The 8215-nt window shown below is 47.2% G+C and overlaps 1 pseudogene; it reads right to left on the reverse strand.

The window, feature by feature from the left end:
• Nucleotides 1–8215, reverse strand: part of LOC112081049 (phosphatidylinositol-3,5-bisphosphate 3-phosphatase MTMR6-like) — a 29937-nt pseudogene that overhangs the window by 9704 nt on the left and 12018 nt on the right.

Here is an 8215-nt window from a genome sequence, read left to right on the forward strand (position 1 = left end):
AAAGTTAAGGTTAGGAGACGCTGTTTAAGGTAAGGTTAGAGGGGACGCTGGGTAAGAAAGGTTATGAGGACGCATGGTAAGGAAAGGGTTAGGAGACGCTGGTAAGGAATAGGTTAGGAGGACGCTGGGTAAGGGTAGAAGGACTCATGGTAAGGTAAGGTTAGGAGGACTTAAGGTAAGGGTCAGGAGGACGCCGGGTAAGGAAAAGTATGAGGACCCGGGTAAGGAAAGGTTAGGGGACGCCGGTAAGGAAAGGGTGCACTGATTTCTATACCAAACGAGGTACGCCGGGTAGGTAAGGGTTAGGGGACGCTGGGTAAAGTAAGGGTATTTTGGAGGACAGCGGTAAGGTAAGGTTAGGAGCGCCGGGTAAGGTAAGGGTTAGGAGGCCGGTGGGAAGGTAAGGTTAAGGGAGGACGCTTGAGGTAACGGTAGGGTTAGGAGGACGCTGGTAAGGATTAGGAGGACGCGGGTAAAGGGATTAGGAGGACGCTGGGTAAGGTTAAGTTTGGAGACTTGGGCAAACTACCGGCCCGCGGCCAATACGGCCGTTAGGCCTTTGTATATCCGGCACCGCGAAACTTGTCCAATTTATAGTAAAACGTCTATTCTTTTTCCCCTTTTCCCTGCAATTGCCCACGTTCTCCCAATGAGATGGGCGACTTCAAAGATAGTCACATTACCGTTGTATGGAGTGCGCGTATTTCTCTTTATTTCACGTTTAATTTTCGAACTATCGTTTCACGTACCAAATTAAGCTATCTGTGAAAATGAGCGGAAACCAAAGAGAAGAAAGTGGACAAGCGACATGCGAGTGTGTAATAATAGGAGTGGCAACAAATACTTCTTCATGAAGTCGATCAACGGCTGTATTCGTCGTGATATGCAAAAGCTGTGCGGATTATTTCAGAGATAAATATCAGCCCGTCACTTTGCCACGACAGCATGCAAACTAGCTAGCAACAAGTCAAACAGAACGCGGCCGTCTATGTCAGAGTTGGACAGCATAAATTACAGAGTCATACAGAGACTTTTTCGAAAGCGTAAACTGAAATTCCATGAGTCAAGTACCCAAGGCAGAGTATTTGCTGGATTCAATAGCAAATGCTAGAAGCCTTTCTTCTCGAGGCGAGTTTTTGAAAGCGTGCATGCTAAGAACGCAGTCTCTGTGTGTCCGAGAGGAAAGCCAAGGTTTGAAAAATAGTAGCAGGCGGACAGGACTGGCCCGTGGATGATTGACGAAGATATAGTCAGCCGAGTTTAACAAAAAGCGGAGTCTTTAAGTTAGTATTCACTAGCACTAGGATGAAAGTGACATAAAAGACTGCTACAGTCTCCTTAATTTATCCGTAGGATTACACTAGTTTGAGATAACGGAGGAGCTTTGAGCATGAAGCACTAAGGGAAGTGAAAACGCGAGAGAGGGACTTATTGAACAGAGTAGCTGCTGGTCATCGAGAGAATGGAAGCTACCTTGGAGTAACTTTGCCAATGTCCACGGATGATGGCAAATATGATACATGAAAATACACTAGATTTACAGAGGTCTGTCTGAGAAGAGAATCAAGTGAATTTGAGTGAAAAAATGTAAAACTTGCTCAACCAGAGGATTGTTATATGTGATATGAGTACTTATCAGTGTAAGGGCTCTGGTGTGTCTGTATCGGAGGCTAATCACGTCTGTGTAATCTCCGCTTGTATAAACAATCTACAGACGAGCAAGGGATCTTCATCCATCGTCCGTTCATGTGACGACTTCACTCGAGAAACTACATGCGGATCACAAGGACAGTTCTAGTTTCCATCTCGGTGACAGACAGTCTAGATGTGAAGAGTGTGTTCAATCAGTCTGGGCGTCAGAAGGTTTCGCGCTCGCGCGCATGTTGGAGCTCGCTTGCGATCTTACTTTTAATTGGGCGATCTCCGACAGAACGATCCCGAGCTGAGCGACACAACCACTGGCCTTTGTGAACTTTGACGTTTGCTGTGGAAATTTTTCAGCCCATAATGCGCTGAACCGCTGCAAGCTACAGGGGAGATCAAGTTTGGCACGCATGTACAACAAGCTGTTGAGAGCCTCAATCACAACTGGTTTTTTTCCGCAAATGCTAAACAAATGCTTTCCGCAATTACCCACTACGCGTGCAAGAAAAGAGCGCCCGAAATTGCGAAGAAAATATGGAGAAACACTGGGAACGATGCACAGAGAGAATTTTGCCGTCAGCTTCTGTGATTTTGAAAAATTGACAAGTTCACTATCAATCTGGTGTCCGTCCCCCCTGTAACAAGACCGAACGCACCGCAGGAGCTCCATTGAATATCGATTTCAGTCTGACTCCGTCTCAAAGGAGAAGTTCAAGTCTCTTAAAACTGAAACTTTATCGCTATCACCTTAACGAGACTAGCGTTTCAAACTCGTGAGGAGGCGCAGAAGATGCTGTGTTTAGTGTTTGTGGCTCGATTTAGTCGTGTGTGAGCAGACGTTAGCGTCATGAAGGATCAACAAAGCCAAGTCAGAATGTATCATAACTGACCAAGACCTCTCGATCTGTCCTGAGAAGTGCCACACAAAACTAAACTCCAGACCCTTTTGAATGGCCGAAACTGCGGGGGCCAAAAAAAGGAGAGACCAACACACTGTTCCCCTGAATAGTGGTGATTTTTCTCTGTTGTTATTGAAAGATGCATAGGTAATAGTTGGGATAGTTGCGTCTTTTAAAATGAGATAGCGCATTCCAAGCTGCGGGTTACTAGTAGGCTTGGTATTAAAGCCGCACATGCTCTTGAATTTAAAATTTTAAATGCTTTCGCTGCAGGAGATATTTATAATAAGCCTATGTTGTGTGCTTGGCAGACGATACAACGATGTACTGTTTTTGCGCGTGGAAGGCGAGGGGTCGTGGGAGTTTATGTGAGCGCTGGCGTCAGACTGCTCATCTCATGATTTTTGCGGGAGTTTAACACAAGTAATATTATTGAGTCTTGAGTATTTCGTTGTGTATATATATGTTTTTGATGTTGAAAGGTGATTCCATTTTTCAATAAATGTTGATTTCTTTAACTTTGCACCTTCGATTGAACTTATTAAAAAAACAGATCGCAATCTTTGATAAATCACAGTGCTATGTTATTTTAATTATTTACATTTCCTCATCCGGTATTGCGAAATAGTATGTAAATGCGCATATCTTGCCATATTGTAGACAAATTTATTAAACTGATAAGGGTATTTTTCACAATTGAAAGACGGAGTTAATAAATTGGTTGTAGTGTTCTTACTGCTCGTATGAGGTTTGCACTCACTACTTACATAACTGAATGCTTAGTATATATAACGGGCAAGATCATGACCATCGCAAATCGCTACCTGCGCCCGGCCCGCTTCTCGGTCTAAATTTAAGAACACATTGTTGGCCGCAACGCGAAGATCAAAAAGTTGCCCACTCCCTGGGTTAGGGGACGCTGGGTAAGGTAAGGGTTAGGAGACGCTGGCTGAAGGTTAGGAGGACGCTGGAAGGGTTAGGGAGACGCGGTGGTAGGGTTAGGGGACGCTGGGTAAGGTAAGGGTTAGGAAGATGCAGGTAAGGGTTAGGAGTGGTAAGGTTAGAGGACGCTGGGTAAGGGTTAGGAGGACGCTGGGTAAGGTAAGGGTTAGGGGACGCTGGGTAAGTAAGGTTAGGAGGATGAGGGTAAGGGTTAGGAGGACGCTGGGTAGGGTTAGGAGGACGTCTGGAGTAAGTTAGGAGGACGCTGGGTAAGGTAAGGGTTTAGGAGGGACCGCTGGGTAAGGGTTAGAAGACTCGGGTAGGGTAAGGTTAGAGGAGTAGAGGTTAGGAGGACGCTGGAGTAAGGGTTAGGAGGATGCTGGGTAGGTAAGGGTTAGGAGGACGGCTGGTAAGGTAAGGGTTAGGGGGACGCTGAAGGTAAGGTATAATGAGGACGCTGGGTAAGAGGTTATGAGGAGCGGGGTAAAAAGGTTAGGAGGACGCTGGGTAAGGAAGGGTTAGGAGGACGCTGGTAAGGAAAGGTTAGGAAGGACGCTGCGTAAGGGTAATTAGAGAACGACTCTGGGTAAGGTAAGGGTTAGGAGGAGCTGGGGTAAGGTAAGGTTAGGGTAGGACGCTGGTTAGGGTAAGGGTTTAGAGGGGGGATCTGGTAAGTAAGGGTTAGGAGGACGCTGGTAAGGTAAGGGTTAGGAGGACGCTGGTAAGGAAGGGTTTAGAGGACGCTGGGTAAGGAAAGGGTTGGAGACACGCTGGGTAAGGAAAGGTTAGGAGGACGCTGGGTAAGGTGTAGAAGGCTCTGGACGTAAGGTAAGGCGGTTAGGAGGACGTAACCGTAAGGTTAGGAGGACGCCGCGTAAGTAAGGGAGGACGGGGTAAGTTAAGGTAGGCGGGACGCCGTAAGTAAGGTTAGGGGGCGCGAAGGTAAGGTAAGGATAGGGGGACGCCGGTAGGTAAGGGTTAGGTGAGGACGCCGTGGTAAGGGGGTAGGACCCGTAAGAAAGGGTTATGAGGAGCCGGTAAGGAAAGGGTTAGGGGGACGCCGGTAAGAAAGGGTTAGGAGCGCGGGTAAGGTAAGGGTTAGGGGGAACGCCGGAAGGTAAGGTTATGAGGGACGCGGTAAGGTAGAAGGTTAGAGGCCGCGTGTAAGGTAAGGTTAGGGCCGCTGGTAAGTAAGGGTTAGGAGGACGCGGGTAAGGTAAGGTTGGGGGTAGTTAGGAGACGCTGGGTAAGGATTAGGAGGACGCGGGTAAGATTAGGGACCGCTGGTAAGGATTAGGAGGACGCTGGGTAAAGTAAGGTTAGGGGACGCTGGTAAAGGTACAAGTTAGGAGGACGCTGGGTAATGGATTAGGGAGGACGCTGGGTAAGGATTAGGAGGACGCTGGGTAAGGATTAGGAGACGTGGTAAGACTTAGGAGGACGCTGGGTAAGGATTAGGAGGACGCTGGTAGAAGGATTAGGAGGACGGCGTGGTAAGGATTAGGAGGACGTGGTAGTAAGGTTAAGTTAGGAGACGCTGGTGAAGGGTTAGGAGAGTAGGTTAGGAGGACGCTGGGAAGTTAGGAGGACGCGGGTAAGGGTGTAGGGCTGTAGTAGGAGGACGCTGGGTAAGGGTTGGAGGACGCTGTAAGGGTTAGGTGTTACCTTCTTCTCCTGGTAGAAGTATGTGAGGACAGGGAAGCGTCCTTTGCTCCTGAACTTGGACTGCCGACGATGATGGCTACTGGCTGCGATGGGCACATACAGGTCCCTGGGATACGTCTCACATATCTACAACCACAACGAGAGGGAATATTACATAGGACAGGTTGTAAACATCCATCAACACTATTCCCCATTAGATCTTGCAGACACCAACGGTTTGTTTCTGGACAGGGCCTAACATTTACTATTGATAGACCCCCAACCTTGTAGTTCCTGTTGACGTCATGATTGCCATGGTCGCAGGGGACGCCCATCCTCTCAAAACTCCGCCCCCAGGTCGATGAGCTGCCAGCCCTCCTCTCTCTGCTGCTCCTTCTGCTTGGGGTTGTAGAGAGAACTATAGGCGTCCTCATAGGAGATACTAGGAAGGAGAGATAGATGGAGAAGAGAGAGAGAGGCAGAGGAAGAGGGAGGGAGGGTGTAGGAAGAGGAAGCGTCGCCCTGGCAGGGCGCGCCGCGCCCGGGCATTCCGAACAGAGCCGCAGCAGTCCTTCGCACGCCATTTGTATTTCGGAGGGGGGCTCGGCGCGGTAGAGAGACAGCACCATAGAGCCGGGGAGAATGAGGCGGTATGTGGCCACACGACAAGCGATACCCAAAACAAGTGCCAGAGGAACAGAACAAAAACAATCAACAAATGAAGAGCAAAGTAAAAAACGACCAATTAAAAGAGAGAGTGAGCGGGGAGGGGGTGGTGGACGCGTAGGGTGAAGTACGTGGGGATGTCGGGGAGCGTGGAAACGGGAGTGGGATGGGTGTGGGGGGTGTGGGAACAGACTCGGTGGGGGAGGAGATGGGGGGAGGTGGGGAGCAGAAGCGGAAGGACAACGCACCAAAAAGATAGGTAAAACAATAAACACCAAATATAAAAACATTAATCGCTGATGCCGAAATTGTATTCAAACAAGCGAACAAACCACAGTAGAAAGCGGGCGTGGACGAACAAGAAATAAACAGAGGAGGGGTAGGAGAGAGGAGGAGAAGGGGGAGGTAAGAGGAGGAGAGAGGGAGGGAAGAGGATGAGAGAGGGAGGGAAGGAAGGAGAAGAGAAGGGGAAAAGAGAGAAAATGTGAACATTATTTTGAAACTTCACTTGACTCAAGCATCCTGCACACACTGAAAGACAGAGACCCAGACACACATTAGGTACCTGGTCGTAGCAGTCTGAGCAGTGAGCTGTAGATGTCGTGACAGTCTCTCTCTCTCTGGAACACAAAGTGGACCACTCTGAAGTTACGACACTGGATGACCAGAGGACACCCGCTGGTGGTCAACGACAGCTTCTCCACTGACCCTATGTGGTGGTGCAGGATCTGGAGGGGAACACAAAACAGACATGACACACAAAGACTGATCATTACACAAGGCCTAAATACTGGACATGTTCAGTCTGATGTCATTTATACAGGTGGAACAGGCTCTCTTTTATTCTCTCGCTCTATTGAACATTTCACACACACACACACACACACACACACACACACACACACACACACACACACACACACACAGCAATCAGTATAGATCATCATATATCTTTCTGTATGCCAGCAGTGTGTGAATGCATATTAGATAACCCACAACTCTATAGTGACTTTAATCCTGTGAAGTTATTCAAATGTGCATTCATCAGCATAGTTAATCACTGGCGGAACATTCCAGCACAGACAGAGGTGTGTGTGTGTGAGACAAGTGAGTGAAAGTGGTATTAGGGGGAAAAATACAACATTATAAAATGAATGTACACAAACCACAAATGTGCGGTTATTATGTGAAAAAAAAACAGATTTCCTCACTGCTGGGGGGGGGTTGCAGTTTAACCCTCATCAACACTTAACTACGAATTGACAAGGGCACTAGAAKAGTCTGCAGCACCCGGTATCACCCTACTAGAATCTGAAGTCAAATGTCTACTGTTTGCTGATGGTCTGGTGCTTCTGTCACCAACCAAGGAGGGCCTACAGCAGCACCTAGATCTTCTGCACAGATTCTGCCAGACCTGGGCCCTGACAGTAAATCTCAGTAAGACAAAAATAATGGTGTTCCAAAAAAGGTCCAGTTGCCAGAACCACAAATACAAATTCCATCAACACACTGTTGCCCAAGAACACACACAAAAATATACATTCCTCGGCTTAAACATCAGCACCACAGGTCATTTCCACAAAGCTGTGAACGATCTGAGAGACAAGGCAAYAACAGACTTCTATGCAGTCAAAAGGACATCCCAATTAGGATCTGGCTAAAAATACTTGAATCAGTTATAGAACCCATTGCCCTTTATGGRTGTGAGATCTGGGGTCCACTCACCAACCAAGAATTCACAAAATTGGACAAAAAAAAAATTMAGACTGCATGCAGAATTCTGCAAAAATATTCTCTGTACAACGTAAAACACCAAATAATGCATGCAGAGCAGATTTTGGTCAATACCTGCTAATTATCAAAATCCAGAAAAGAGCCGCTAAATTCTACAACCACCTAAAAGGAAGCGATTCCCAAACCTTTGTCAGGTTCTAAATGAACCGATTAAAATTCACGGACGCTTAATAAAGCTCAAACCAAGTTTATTCACCCATTGGGTCGATACAGCTGCATAAGACATTCACACAAGCCCTGATATGTAACCCTTTCTCCTAGGCTGAGTCTCCTCCTACACGTCTGATCAGCCAATGCATCTCTGTTGCTAGACAGAACCTTAGTGATATCTGTTCTTCCTCACTTCATCTGACCTGCCCCCTSCCCCAAAGTGCTCACTCCTTCCCAACTCACAGCTGTCATGTTGACTCGTACCAGACTGTCTTTTCACATCCCGTAGGATCCCTGATGGCTAACAATTAACAGATGGCTAACAATTAACAGATGGCTAACAATTAACAGATGGCTAACAATTAACAGATGGCTAACAATTAACAGATGGCTAAACAATAACAGATGGCTAAACAATAACAGATGGCTAAACAATAACAGATGGCTAAACAATAACAGATGGCTAAACAATAACA

Source organism: Salvelinus sp. IW2-2015, unplaced genomic scaffold (genome assembly GCF_002910315.2).
Source record: "Salvelinus sp. IW2-2015 unplaced genomic scaffold, ASM291031v2 Un_scaffold16692, whole genome shotgun sequence".
Classification (NCBI taxonomy): domain Eukaryota; kingdom Metazoa; phylum Chordata; class Actinopteri; order Salmoniformes; family Salmonidae; genus Salvelinus; species Salvelinus sp. IW2-2015.